A 15,827-nucleotide genomic window follows, 5' to 3' on the forward strand; every position below is an offset into this window, starting at 1 on the left:
TTCTTACAATAAAAGGCCTATAGACTAGCACTTTGTCTATTATAGTGTAGAGGTTAGGAACCACAAGATGTAGAGGCTCAGCTATGTGTAAACTTCTAACGAGAGGATTGGACTGTTTTGCCACTCTCCCAGACTTAAATGAGCAGGTTTAAGGGCAGCAAATGGGAGGCTCACCACCATTAAGAAAGAGATGGAGAGTGCAACGTACATTCATTTGACCACAGTTTCCTAAAAGAGTCAGATCGGGACCTGGAACAGAGCAGTAGGAGCAGCAACAGCAGAGGTGGTGAAGGGCCCAAACCCATGTGAGATGGAGCTGAGCTAGAACTGCTGCCACAAGGAACCAGAACTGAAGACCTTCACCCAAGTCTACAGGAGGACTAGAGGAGAGATGCCATAATTAACAGGAGTAAAAGAGCTATGTAACACCAACCCAGAGCCAAAGTTTGTGGTCAAGGAGTCTATGATCACATCTCTGAAGCTGTCTTAACAGAAGCATTATATCCTGTTTTTAACCTGAATGTAACCTTGCTAACTTTCAGACTAAGACAGAATAAAAGGCAAGACTGGCCATCCATTTCTGAAATAGCAATTGTTTGGAAATCCTATAAATAATAGAGAAATATTGTTGAAAATAGTATCAGAAGAAGAACCCCTTAGGTTGGAAGGCACTCAAAATGTGACCGAGGAAGAGCTGCCTCCTCAAAATAGAATTCACTTTAATCACATGGATGGAGTAAAGCTTTCAACTAAAGAAGGATTATCATTTGCTGATGTATTAAGTCTCAAAATGAGGAGAAACAGCTGGAAACATCCACTAATATTTGGAATGTGGAATGTAGAAAGTATGAATCTAGGAACATTGGATGGAATGAAAATGGAAATATAAAGATTGGTACCCTAGAAATATAAAGATTGATACTGAACTGGTTTTGCCCATTTTGAATCATTCATATGACCTATTGTGTCAGAAATGACAAATTGAAGAATAAATATTATTATATTCATTCTAAAAAATTTAAGTTATCTGAAATATAATGTTTGAGTGATAGAATGCAATCCACAGGCATACAAGGAAAATCTGTTAATACAACTATTATTCAAATATATGCACTAACCACTAAACCCAAAGATTAAGAAATTTGTAGCTCGGGTAGCCTCTTCCTTAGAAGTTGCACTGCAACCCCAAAGGCATGCAATTCTAATCCACCAGTTGCTTTGCAGGAGCAGGATGGGCAATCTCCTGTCTTATTATTTACTTCCTCTGAAAACCTGCTAGAAGGTCAGCTATGAGTCATTCCTGACTCAGCACACACAACAACAACATCCAACTTTTGAAGTATGAGATTGATAGAACATACACTCAAGATAAGTTCATCATCAATAATTGACTGGAATTATTGACTAATGATTAGAATGTAAAAGTTAGAAACAAAGAAGAATAACTGTTTATTGGAAAATATGGCCTTGGTGACAGAATGGAGGCCAGAGACCACATGGTAGATTTTTGTATAATTTACTTTTCTTTAAAAATAGTAATGGTGTCTTTACACATGGACCTCAACTGATAGTGTATACAGAAATCTGAAGTGCAGGCTGAGTTTAGAAGAGGTTGTGGTACTAGGGATATATACCTAATGTCATATGGATCTTGGCTGAAAGAGAGTACCAGAGGAATGTCTATCTGTGTTTCATTGACTATGCAAAAGTGTGAGATTGTGGGGATCACAACAAACTGTGGCTGACTTTGAGAAGAAAGGGAATCCCAGAACACCTGATTGTGCTTATGGGAAACCTATACTTGGACCAGGAGGCAGTCATGAGAACAGAGCAAGGGAATAACTGTATGGTTCAAAATTGGGAAGGGTGTATGCCAGGAATGTGTCCTATTTCCATACTTTTTCAATCTACATGCAGAACAGACTATCCAGGGGGCTGGGCTCTATGAGGAGAAATGAGGTATCAGCATTGGAGGGAGACTCATCAACAATCTATGTTATACAAATTACACAACCCTGCTTGCTGAAACTGAGGAGGACCTGAAGTGCTTACTGGAGAAGGTCAAAGACTGCAGCCTTCAAAATCAAGAAAACAAAGATTCTCACCACTGGGCCGATTGACAGTATCATCATAGAAGATTAAGAGATTGAGACTGTTAACAGCTTCAGTTTGCTTGGCTCCGCAGTCTAAACTCTTGGTACCAGCAACCAGGAAATTAAAAGATGAATTGCATTGAGAAATTCTGATGTCAGAGACCTTCCCAAAGTACATTGTTGAAAGCAACAGTGTCAGATTGGAGACTAAGGTGCACCTGATTCTTTGCAATTACTTGCTATGTATTAAAAATCTGGGCAATGACTAGGGAGGATAGAAGGAGAATTGATGCCTTTGAGCTGTGGTGCTGGAGAAGAGCATTGAATACACCATGAATGCCTAGGAAAACATATAGGTTTGTCATAGAGAGAGTGAAACCAGGATGCTCCTTAGAGGCAAGGATTCTAAAGCTTCATCTGACATACTTTGGTCCTGTTGCAAGGAGGGACTAATCCTTGGAGAGGTCTAATCATGCTTGCACTAATCATGCTTGGGATGGTGGAGGGACAGCGCAAGAAGACCTTATGTGTGGCAAGAGACTCGAGAGTACATCACAACAAGGAAATAAATGATAAAGAATCTAAATATCAGCAGTCAAAACAGGAATAGAGGCTAACTGTGGAACAGGCCATAAGTTAGTTAAAGCTGACTAAGTCCCCAAGAGGCAAAACATGACTTTCAGTTTATATCATCTGAATTAAGCATCATCTCAAGAATATACCTGATGCATTGAGCACAAATGACCGAAGCCCATATGAGTTGTGGCAAGCACATCATCCAGGAAAAAAGCAAAATATTGTTAAAATTACAGGAAAGAAAGAAAAGATAAAAATGGAAGAAACTCTGAAATTTACTATTCAACATAGATAAATCAAATTGAAAGGAAGAATTCACAAAGATATTTGAGCAGAAGACTTTTTAAAATTTTTTATTTATTATTGAATTTTATTAATTTTAAGGAACATTTACAGAGATTTTGGGTTTTCATTTATTCATTGTTGCACTATTTCCCCTACCCTCCTCCCCAGTTCATTTTTCTTCCGCCCCCCCACCCCTTGAGCAGAAGATTTTAAAGGGCAGTTAGAGAAGAAAAAACCAAAGTATTACAAGGAAGTGGAAAGGGGGGAAAAAAACCCAAAAAGAAAAACACCACATTCTGAATTTCTCAAGCTGAAAGAAATTAAGAACAAATTTATGCCCCAAGTTACAAAACTGAAAGATTCTATGCCCAAAATATTAAGTGATGCATGAAGAAAGCAGAAAGAATACACAGTTAATTATAAAAAAGAAATGATCAACATGAACTGTTTCAAGAAGTAGTATATTATCATAAACCAATGAAGTCTAGGCTAACCTGAAGGCATTGATATAGCCCTATAAACTGATTAAATACCAATAGAAGATTTCAACAAAAAGTGCCAGCAATAAATAAAACAAGAAATTTGGGAGATCCTTACCTGGCCAACTGACTATAAGAGATCTACATTTTCCCCATTGTTTTTTTTTAAAAAAGATGATCCTAGAGAAGGGAAAAATCATTTAAAATATCATTTTGTCTCCATACCTTTTCAACCTGTATGCAGAACAAATCATCTGAGTTGCTGGGCTGAATGAGGAGGAATGTGGCATCAGGATCAGTGGAAGAGTCAACAACCTGTGTTATGTGGATGACACAACCTGCTTGCTGAAACTGAGGGGGACCTGAAGCACTTGCTGCAGAAGGTCAAGGACTGCAGCCTTCAATAAGAATTGGAGCTCAACATCAAGAAAACAAAGATTCTCACCGCTGGGCCAATTGGCAGCATCAGTATCAATGGTGACGACATTGAGATAGTTAGCAGTTTTAGTTTACCTGGTCCCACAGCCAAAACTCTTGGTAACAGCAGTCAGAAAATCAGGAGATTAATTGCATTGGGAAAGTCAGCTGTGAGGGACCTCACAAGAGTACTTAAGAGCAACTACGTCAAGATGGAGACTGAGGTGTGCCTGATCCAGGCTATAGTCTTCACAAATATGTGCTATGCATCGGAGGGTTGGACAGTGATTAGGGATGATAGAAGGAGAATTGATGCCTTTGAGCTATGGTCTGGAGAAGAGTGTTGAATATACCATGGACTGCTAGGAGAACAAACAGGTTTGTCCTGGAGAGGGTGAAGCTGGAATGCTCCTTGGAGTCAAGGATTCTGAAGCTTCATCTGACATACTTTGGGCATATTGCAAGGAGGGGCTGGTCCTTGAAGAGGGACATCATGTTTGGGAGAGTGGAGGGACAGAACAGGAAAGGAAGACCCTCAATGAGATGGATTGATTCTGTGATTGGAGTGGTACGAATGAGAGTGTTTGAGACAGCGAGGTTGGCACAGGATAGAACAGTGTTTAGGGCTCTTGTACACAGGGTTGCTACGAGTTGCTAGCGACTCAATGGCACATAACAACAACAACATAGTAAAAAAAAATATGAAAACCTAGAGGAAATTGACAAATACTTGCCTAAACTGACACATACCAAAATAAAAAACCTGAACAGACCCATTACAAAAGAAGAAATTAAAAAGGTAAAACAACTTCCAACAACAAAAAAGCCCTGGACTAGATGGTTTTACAAGTGAAATTTCTTGAACATTCAGAGAACTGTCATCAATTCTACATAAACTATTTCAGAAAATAGAAAAAGATGGAATTTTCCCAGACAAATTCTACGAAGCAAACATATCCTTGATAAAAATGTCAGGTAAAGACACCACCAAAATAGAAAACTATACGTCAGCATTTCTCATGAACATAGATGCAAAAATCCTGAATAAAATCCTGGCCAAGAGGATCCAATGATACATTAGAAAAAATAATAATTCACCATGACCAAGTAGGATTCATATGCAAGGGTGGTTCAACATGAGAAGAACAATCAGTGTAATTCATCACATTAACTAATCAAATACCAAGAACCACATGATTCTATCAATTGATGCAAAAAAGGCCTTTGACAAAATCCAACACCATTTCCTGAATAAATCACACAACAAAATAAAAATAGAGTGGAATTTCCTCAACATACTAAAAAGTATATATGTGAAATGAAGAGCCAACACTGTTCTCAATGGAGAGAGATTAACGACATTCATTTTGAGAACAGGAACTAGCCAAGGATGCCCACTATCACCTCTCCTATTCAATATTGTATGGAAGTCAGCAATAGCAATAAGACTAGAGTAGGAAATAAGAGGTATCCAAATTGACAAAGAGGAGGTAAAATTATCTCTATATATGGAAATGATATGTTAGTATACTAAAGACTCAGCAAGAAAACTACTGGACATAGTTGACCAATTCAGAAAAGTGGCAGAATACAAGATAAACATACAAACATCAATTGGGTTTCTCTATAGTGACAAAGAAAATACAGAACTGGAGCTAAGCAAAACAATATCCATCACAATAGCTAATCACAAGATTAAATACTTGGGAGTAATTCTAACTAGAAACAGAAAGGCTCATTCAAAGAAAATTTTTAAACATGACTACAAGAAACAAAAAGAGACCTGGAGAAATGGACAAATATAACTTGTGCTTGGATAGGAAGATTCAATATAATGAAAATGACAGTTCTACAAAGGCAATTTATGTGTTCAATGCAATCTCAATACAAATACCAATTCCATTGTTCAACGAGATGGAAAAAGCAATTTCCAATTTCATCTGGAATTGAAAGAGACCCGGAATAAGCGAAGCACTCCTTAAAAAGAGAAACAAGGTAGGAGGTATCTCACTCCCTGATTTCAAATCCTACTACACTGTGGTGGTGGTCAGGACAGCATGGTACTGGTACAATGACAGACACATAGATCAGTGGAATAGAATTGAGAACCTAGAAATCAGCTCGAGATGAAACCAGTTATGTGATGTTGGCAGAATTGGAAAATTATCCATAGAAAACTCAAGCAAGACCCAGACATCATACCATACAAAAAGCCAACTCAAAGTAGATCAAGGACCTGGGACTAAAACCAAGGACTATAAACGTCATTAGAGAAAAGCTTGGAAGAACTCTAGGAGCCCTATTCCACAACATGAATAGTCTTCCAAGCATACTGAAAAACTTACAACCATGAGGGGATAAAATAGATAAATGGACCTTCTAAAAATCAAATCCCTATGCACATATAAAAAGACTTCTCCAATAGGGTAAAAAGGAAAACCGCAGATTGGGAAAAAGTATTTGGTAATGACATGTCAGATAAGGAATTTATATCTTAGAATTTATGGAATACTCAAGTACCACAACAAAATAAACGTAAATAACCCAATTGAAAAATGAACATGGGCTATGAACAAATACTTCACCAAAGAAGACATTCAGATGGCAAACAAACACATGAAGAAATAGTCAAAATCCATAGCTTTATGAGAAATGCAAATCAAAACAACTATGAGATATCTCACCACAGTAACAATAGCAAAATTTCACAGAGCAGCAAACAACAAATGCTGGTGAGGTTGTGGAGAAATTGAAACCCTTATTCACTGCTGGTGGGAGTTTAAAGTGGTGCTGTCACTATGAAAGGCAATATGGCACTTTCTCAAAAAGTTGGAAATAGAAGTACCATTTGACCCTGCAATTACACTCTTGGGAATATGCCCTAAAGAAATCAGAACTGCCACCCAAACAAATATATGCACACTTGTGTTTATTACTGCATTCTTCACAGTAGCAAAGAGATAGAAATAACTCACATTCCCATCAACAAATGAATGGATAGAGAAACTGTGGTATATTCACACAATGGAATACTATGCAGCAATGAAAAACAAGGAACTCATAAAATATTATACAGATGGGTAATCTTGGAAGATATTATGCTGGGTGAAATATCTCACTCACAAAAGGACACTGTTATAAAACAGGACTGCATGGGGGTTGAGGGATAACTAAGAAAAGAGGGCACAAATAATGAACATTATATTAAAACAGATGAGGAAAAGAATATTCTACAAGAAATATTTGACTAGGTATTATTTGCATGACAACAGTCCAGAATAAGAGGTGCATTACAAAGTGGACTTAGGAGGGGGGGAGGGAGGAAATTGTAAAACAATAAAATAATCTTTTTAAAGAGAAAAGCGAACTGGGGCCATAGGGGGGGAAATGTGTAATAAGAAATAAATGGAAATTCAAGTTTTCTGTAAATTTCATTAAAATTTCAATTGAAAAAACGGAGAAAAGTACAGAAAAAATAAAAACTATGGTATATTCATACAATGGAATACAACGCAATACTGAAAAATGATGAACTCTATACAACATGAAGGACCCTGGATCACACCATGATGAATGAAATAGTTCAGTCCCAAAGAACAAATATTGCATAATACTGCATATTATAAGGCAGGTCTGACATGAGGGGTTGGTTGGATAAGAGCAGATGAAAGAAAGAACTCTCTAAAAGGAATATATGATTAGGTATTATACATATGATAACAGCCTAGAATAGGAAGTATATCATTGCAAAGAGGATTGAGGGGCAAGGGGGTTGCAGGTAATTGTGCAACAATGAATTAACTTTTTTAAGTGAACTGAAGGAGGGGGACAGGAAGGAGAGGGGATAAAACTTGCAACAATCTAACTTCTCTGTAAACCATCATTAAAATCACAAAATAATATCTAAATTTAAAAAAACCTCAAGCATTCACAATATTATACTCTGATAAAATAGATATCAAGGAAAATGAACATAAAAGACAGAGAAGGACACAATAATGTTTAAAGTGTCTATAAGAACAAGAAGACATAACTATAATAAATATTTGCACACAAAATTTAAAGCTGCATATTGCACAGTAAAATTTGAACAGACTTGAAAAGGGGGAATAGACAACATCACAATAGTAGTAGGAGACTTCAATACACCACACACATGGAAAGAAAGGATGACCAGAAAGAAACTCAATAGAGATGCAGAAGAACTAAATAACATGATAAACCAACTTGACCTCAAAGACATATACTGGGCTATGTACCCTAAAAAGGTTAATATACATTCTTCTCCATGAGCATAGAACATTCTCAAAAAAAGATCATATAGGTCATAAAGCAAGCCTCAAATTAAAAACACTGAAATTCTGCAAGGTATTTTCCCCAAACATTTCCAAGAAAGGTGATCCAACAGAATATGGAAACTATTGAATAATATCATTAATATCACACACAAGGAAAATATTGCTGAAAATCATTCAAAAATGCCTAGAACAGTAGAGAGAGAGAGAACTACCAGAAGAAGTTCAAGCAGGATTTAGAAGAGGCTGTGGCACCAGGGATATAGTTAATGTTAGATGGATCCTAGCTGAAAGTAAATACCAGAAGTATGTCTACTTGTGCTTTATTGACTTTTCAAAGGCATTTGATTATGTGAATGCTAACAATTTGTGGCTGATATTGAGAAAAATGGGAATCCCTGAGCACTTCGTTGCGCTCATTGAAAAACTACCTCAACAAGGGGCTGTTGTGCAAACAGAGCAGGATAACACTGCATGGGTCAGGGTTGTATTCTCTCTCCACACGTATTCAATCTATATGCTGAGCAAATTATTCGAGAAGCTTAACTCAGTGAAGAGGAATGAAACATCAGGATCAGAGGGAGACTCATCAGTAACCAGTGTTATGCAGATAACACAACCTTGCTTGTTGAATGTGGGGAGGACTTGAAGAAACAGGTGATCAAGGAATGCAACCTTTGGTATGGATAGCATCTCAATGCCAAAAAAGCAAAGATTCTTACCACTAGACCAATAGACAACATCATGATGAATGGAGAAAAGATTAAAACTGTTAACAACTTGCTTTATCTTACTTGAATCCACAATTAACACCCTTGGTACCAGCAGTCAGGAAATAAGATGTATAGCATTGAGACAAGTCCTTAGAGAAGGACATCATGCTTGGAAGGTGGAGGAACAGCATAAGAAAGGAAGACCCTGGATGAGATGGATTGATACACCGGGGCAATGGGGATTGGTGTGTCAGAATTAGGGAGACTGGCTGAGGACAGGGCAGGGTTCAGAGCTGCTATACATAGGGTCACTATGGGTCACAAGTAACTCGATGGCACATAACAAAAACAACATTGCATTTCGAAAGTCTGCAATTAGGAATCTCTCCACATTATTGAGGAGTAATGATTTTAGCATAAGGACTGAGGTGCGTCTGATTCAGGCCATGGTTTTTCTGATCACTTGCTATGCATCTGAGACCGTGACAATGAATAAGGGTGACAGAATAAGAATTGATGCCTTTGAGCTGTGGTGTTGGAGAAGAGCACTGAACATCCGATGGATTGCCAAAAGAACAAACAAAAATGTCTTAGAGTGCATCTGGAGTGCTTTCTCGGAGGCAAAAGTGATAAGGCTTCACCTCATATACTTTGGGCATGTTGCTAGGAGGTGCTATTCCTTGGAGAGGGACATGATATTTGAAAAGGTAGAAGATCAATGAAGAGAGGAAGACCCTTGACCAGGAGAAATGACATGGTGATTGCCACAATGGACTCTAGTGTGTCAGGAAATATGAAGATAGAACAGAATAGGACAGCGTTCAGATCTAATGTTCATAGAGTCTCTAGGAGATGTATTCTAGGAGATGTAACAACATTTTCTCAAACTACAAGGCAATGAAATTATAAATCAAATACAAGAGGATAAAATTTTTAAAAACATGTATTTGTGAGCTGAATAACTTTTTGCATTCAAACACCAATATTTAATAAGTGAAATAAAAATATCTTGAAACATAAATGAGAGTGAAAATACAACTTCCAAAAATCTCTGGAATGGGGGAGAGAGGAGAATAAAACATCTCTGGGGCAAGTTCCCTTCATTTGAAGATCCTTACGTCTGTGGCTATGGGCTCATTCCAGAGGCCAAACAAGACAAGAGAGTTTGGGATACAGAGCTACAAGCAGAGGAAGGACTTTTTCAGCTTTCTGTGAGAGGATAGGTTGACTTAAGACAAACTGATTTGTTTGTCTTTGCACACAAACTGCTTAAGTTGGTGCCCTTGATCTTATGCCAGAGACAAAGAAAGACAATATGCTTGAGGGAGAAACACTTGATCAAGTGAGACACTTCTGCCCTCAGCCAGCACTATTGGATGCTTGTGGGGAGAGAAGAGACAAAAGCTTCCATGGGTCAAGGTCCCTCCATTTGGGGATTCTTTCCTACATGGCAGTGGGGAGATCCCAGGTGACAAACAGGAAAAGAGAGTTTAAGACAAAGAGCTACAAGCAGGGGAAAGGCTTTCTCAGCTTTCTTAACTATCACATTGAGCTGGGGGTGGGGGTGGGGGGAAGGGGAAGGCTGACTTGATATCCACCTGGACAGAAACTACTGGAGTGGAGTATCTCATCTCACATCACTCAGCCACTGCATAAATAAAGGAGGACGAGAGTTTGGGAGAGGGGACTACATTAACATGAGATTCCTGCAGGGCTGCAGTACAGAACAGAGAAAACCTGAAGGACTTCAGAAAAGGCAAATTTTCCCAGAAAGGACTTTCAGTAAAATGAGTGGCTCACTCCATAAATTGAACATTTTCAGCTGGCAACTAGTCAATAACATCATAGAGATAAGAATTGCTGACAACTTATGCAGACACAACAGAAATGGCATAATACTTATTAAGAAAAACGTCACATAATGTCAAGAAAGAAGCAGGAAGCTTCAAACACTGTTAAAAAACCAACCAAATTAAGGAGATCCAAGATGGCGGTGGAGGCAGAGACAGTGTGGTGAGCTGCAGGAGCAGCGGACCACTAGGAAAAGGGCCATTATGACCCTATACAGACTTCTGTTTATTAATAATAGAACAGTTAAACAGTTGATGACTAGTCTTCAGTGAGGATTGAGGCTCAACAACAGGAATTCAAGGATTTCCAAGGAAAAATGGGTGAGTGCCGCAGTTCCCAACCCCCTCCAGCAGAGCCCTTACTGCGCCTCACCACAGCCGCAGCTCCATGAAGCTCCCACAGCCAGAACCTATGGAATCCCTCACCCAGGATGGAGGGTGGTCACCGGGCCTCCCCAGGACTGGTGCGGTGGAGCCACCACACTGCAGCAAATTGTACTTGTTCCGAGGAGAATTCTTGGAGCCAAGATGGTGGCGGCAGGAGAAGCGGGTGGACACTGGCCTCCCGTGCATGAGATGAAGCACAACCACCAGCCGCCTGTGTGGGAGATGACATGTCGGAGATGGCTTGTGCTCGCTGGCCACCCACATGGAAGATGGCACTCGCCCAGCAGCCGCCTGCGTAGGGGATGGTGCGCACCCGCTGGCTTCCTGCAAACGGGATGGCGCATGCCTGCCAGCCACCCGAGTGGGAGATGACACTCGGGAGGTGGCTCGTGCCGCCAGCCACCCACACGTAAGATGGCATGCGCCAGGCAGCTGCCCTCATGGGGGGGATGGCGTGTGCCCACCAGCTGCCTGCGCGCGAGATGGCGTGAGCCCACTGGTCGCCTGCAATGGGGAATGGCACGTGCCTGCCAGTCACCCGTGTGGGAGATGGCCCATGCCTGCTGGCCACCCCGCAATGGGGGATGATGCGCACCCACTGGCTGCCTGCACACGAGATGGTGCGTGCTATGAGAGATGAAGTGTGTCCACCGACTGGCGGCACAGAGGGATGGTGCACACCCACCCCCACCAGCTGCCCGCGCACGAGATGACGCCTGCCTGCCGAGAGATGATACATGCCTGCCGGCACCCCACGTGGGAGATGACACGCGGGAGATGGCGAGCACCTGCCAGTCACCTGCACTGGGGGATGGTGCGTGCCCGCCAACCGCCTGCACAGAAGAGACGACGTGCACCCTGCCGCCCGTGGAGGGGACGTGTGTCCCACCACCTGCAGGTTCGGGTTTCCTTGGAAAACCAGAGAAGATGATCACCTATACAATGGATTGTTGAAAGTCACTGTGAGTTGTCTACTTGATGACACTTACAGTGGCAGCATGTCTAAGAGGAACAACATCCTAAATGCACCACGTATTTTGATCTGTTGAATGCTTCTGCCAAAAGATGTTTAGACCACGGGGGAGCCTGTTCACAATTTTCAGGTTCCCTTTGCCATTTATAAAGGGGGAGGGAAGTGACACATACTTCAAATTATAGTATGACCACTTATGGGGCGGCGGGCGGGGGGGGTGTAAAAGTGGTGGTGCTGGAATTGGAGATGCTATTCCTGGCCACACACTCTTCAGTCAAGTGAGGGGACAAGATTAGTGTTGGGGCAAGTAGAAGGGAGGGTACCAGCCAGTCCAGGGGGGTGTTGCCCTGCTCGGAACGGGTTCTTTTTGGCCCTCTGCCCAGAGCGGGCTGTCTTCAGCCCTTGGCTCGGGGCAACCTGTCATAGCCCTCAGGGTGAGCTCCTCAGTCCCCAGATTGTACCATCTGACCCCTGGGTTGTTTGTTGTTATTGCCGTCGAGTCACTTGCGACTCATAGCGACCCTATGTACAACAGCCCTAAACCCTTCTCTACCCTGTGCCAATCTCATTGCCTGTGACACACCCATCCCGATTACCCCAGTCGCTGAATCAATCCACCTCATAGAGCATCTTCCCCTCCTGCGCTGTCCCTCCACTCTACCCAGCATGATGACCCTCTCCAAAGACCTGTCTCTGCTTACAACATGTCCAAAGTATGTCAGACGAAGCCCCAGAATCCTTGCCTCCAAGGAGCAGCCTGGTTTAACCCTCTCTAGGATGAATCTGTTTGTTTTCTTGGCAGTCCATGGGACATTCAATACTCTTCTCCAGCACCACAGCTCAAAGGCGTCAATTCTCCTTCTATCCTCCCTAGTCATTGTCCAACTCTCTGATGCATAACAAGAGATTGCAAAAACCATGGCCTGTATCAGGCACACCTTAGTCTCCAGAGAGACACCGCTGCTCTTGAGTACTTTAGAGATATCCCTAACCTCAGACTTTCCCATCGCAATATTTTTTTTTTATTTCCTGGCTACTGGTGCCAAGAGTGTTGACCGTGGAGCCGAGCAAACTGAAGCTGTGAACAATCTCAATCTCTTCACAACCATACATCCTGATGCTACCGATTGGTCCAGTTGTGAGAATTTTTGTCTTCTTGACATTGAGCCTCAGTCCATATTGAAGGCTGTAGTCCTTGACCCTCTGCAGTAAGTGCATGAAGTCCTTCTCAGTTTCAGCAAGCAGGGTTGTGTCATCTGCATAACGCAGATTGTTAATAGATCGTCCACCAATCCTAACGCCACGCTTCCCCTCATAGAGCCCAGCCTCTCGGATAATCTGCTCTGCATACAGGTTGAAAAGGTATGGAGATAGGATGCATCCCTGGCATACACCCTTCCCAATTTTGAACCATGCAGTGTTACCCTGCTCTGTTCCGACGACTGCCTCTTGGTCCAAGTATAGGTTTTGCATTAGCACTATTAAATGTTCTGGGATTCCCATTCTTCTCAGAGTCAGCCACAGTTTGTTATAATCCACGCAGTCAAATGCCTTTGTAAAATCAATGAAACACAGATAGACATTCTTCTGGTATTCTCTGCTTTCAGCTAAGATCCATCTAACATCAGCTACAATATTCCTAGTACCACGACCCCTTCTAAACCCAGCCTGGACTTCTGGCAGTTCTCTGCTGATGTACTGTTTCAGTCGTTTTTGGATAATCTTCAGTAGACTCTTGCTTGCATGGAAAATCAATGATATTGTTCTGTAGTTTCCACAGTCTGTTGGGTCGCCCTTATTTGGGATGCGAACAAATATAGACCTCTTCCAGTCAGTTGGCCAAGTGGTTGTTCTCCAGATTTCTTGGCACAACTTGGTGAGCACATCCAGGGCAGCATCTGTTAGCTGAAATATGTCAATTGGTATACCATCTATTCCGGGGTAGGAAAAAAAATGCCTAGGGTATCCAGAGAATTTTATCTAGGCTACTTTCTGTCACCCTCTCCCCCAGTAAACCTGAAAGCCACACCCCCAAAACCCCTCTATTTGTAACTCACAACTTTGTTCTCTCTAGGTTTGCTCCCTTTCCTACAGGTGACCTTACCACTGAGTTTTACTTCAGACCTGACCCCGAATCCAGTGCTAGTGACAAAAAGGAAATACAACTGCCAGCTAAAGACGCAAAGGAGGATGGAGCCTCTGGGTTCAACCAGCCATCCCCACTGGACCCACCTGGGAGAACACTTTGCAGTCCAGAGGGGAGCAATTGACAGGAAAATATCTTCTAACAGAACAGGAAGGCAAGCAGCCTTAACCCAAGATCACCAGTAAGGTGATAAAGTGTCCTCCCTTTCCCCCTTCACATCAATGCCCCTGTTCAGCATGAAGAAGCGAGAGAGTCGGCATCCAGTTCCCAAATCAGTAAGACAGTTGATTTAACTACCATTGGAAAATGCTTGTCATTTTCCTGTAGCATCTGGTCACCACTGTATCACTTTCATTTCCTTCACCTGTTCCCCCCACCAACCAATTTCTGCAGTTCTGCAACTGCATCCCTGCCCATCCTCACCCTTCTGCCCCCAACCCTCACCTCCTTGTACCCCCAATTTGGTTTTTCCCAATAAAAATTAAGAAAACCCAAAAAAACCCAAATTAAGACTTCTCCAAAAAAACCAAACAAACAAATAAAAAAAAACAACACCTGAAACAGAGAATATTAAAGTAAAAAAAAAGTAAAAAAAAAAAAACAGATGATATACATTGATATGGAGACATTCAAATTGCTATAAGGGGAAAGTACAAATGATGGAAGAAACAATAGAAGCCACAAATGAAGAAAATACACAAGAGGTAGAAAATCAGAAGAAATATACTGAGGAAATATTTGAAAAGCTATAAAAAAAGGTGCAAGTGATGATAGAAACTATTAAGAAAGCAAACAATTGAGAGACATGGAACCAGAAAAAAAAATACATTGATGATGAGGAGCTTGCACAACTATGGAAGGAAATGCAAAAGATGGAAGAAAGAATTGAAACTATAAATAAAGAGGTACAAGAACTTAAAAAAATCATCATGAGATAGAGAGGATACAGCCAGCACAGTAGTGGAAATAACAGAAATGCATGAAAATTTAATCCAGAATGTTAAGATTGAGATGGCAAAATTGTCCATCATGATGGAGGAATAGAACAGAAGAACAGAAGAGATGGAACAGAGAGTCAGTGAATTGGAAGATAAGAAACTCAATAACAACATACAAGAAGAAAAATCAGAGATGAAACGTAAAGAAAATAAAGAAACATTGGAATCATGTGGACGACATAAAAAGAAACATCATACATATGATTGGGAGAGACACAGGGAAATTACTGAGAAAAGTAAGGGAGAGATACTAGAAAAACCTTCTAGGTACTATGAAGAATGAGGAAATCCACATTAGACTTGAACAAAAAGAAAACCATCAAGACATATCATAGTCAAATTTCCAAAATAAAAGATAAGGATAGAATAATAGAAGCAGCAGGACAAAAATAGTCACCTACAAAGGAAAAGGAATTAGCCTGATTTAATCCTCTCTAGGATGAATCTGTTTGTTTTCTTGGCAGTCCATGGTACATTGAATACTCTTCTCCAGCACCACACCTCAAAGGCGTCAATTCTACTTCTATCCTCCCTAGTCATTGTCCAACTCTCTGATGCATAACAAGTGATTGCAAATACCATGGCCTGTATCAGGCAGACCTTAGTCTCCAGAGA

This window comes from Elephantulus edwardii, unplaced genomic scaffold, assembly GCF_000299155.1.
Source record: "Elephantulus edwardii isolate Elephantulus edwardi_28Jun2011 unplaced genomic scaffold, EleEdw1.0 scaffold00540, whole genome shotgun sequence".
Lineage (NCBI taxonomy): Eukaryota > Metazoa > Chordata > Mammalia > Macroscelidea > Macroscelididae > Elephantulus > Elephantulus edwardii.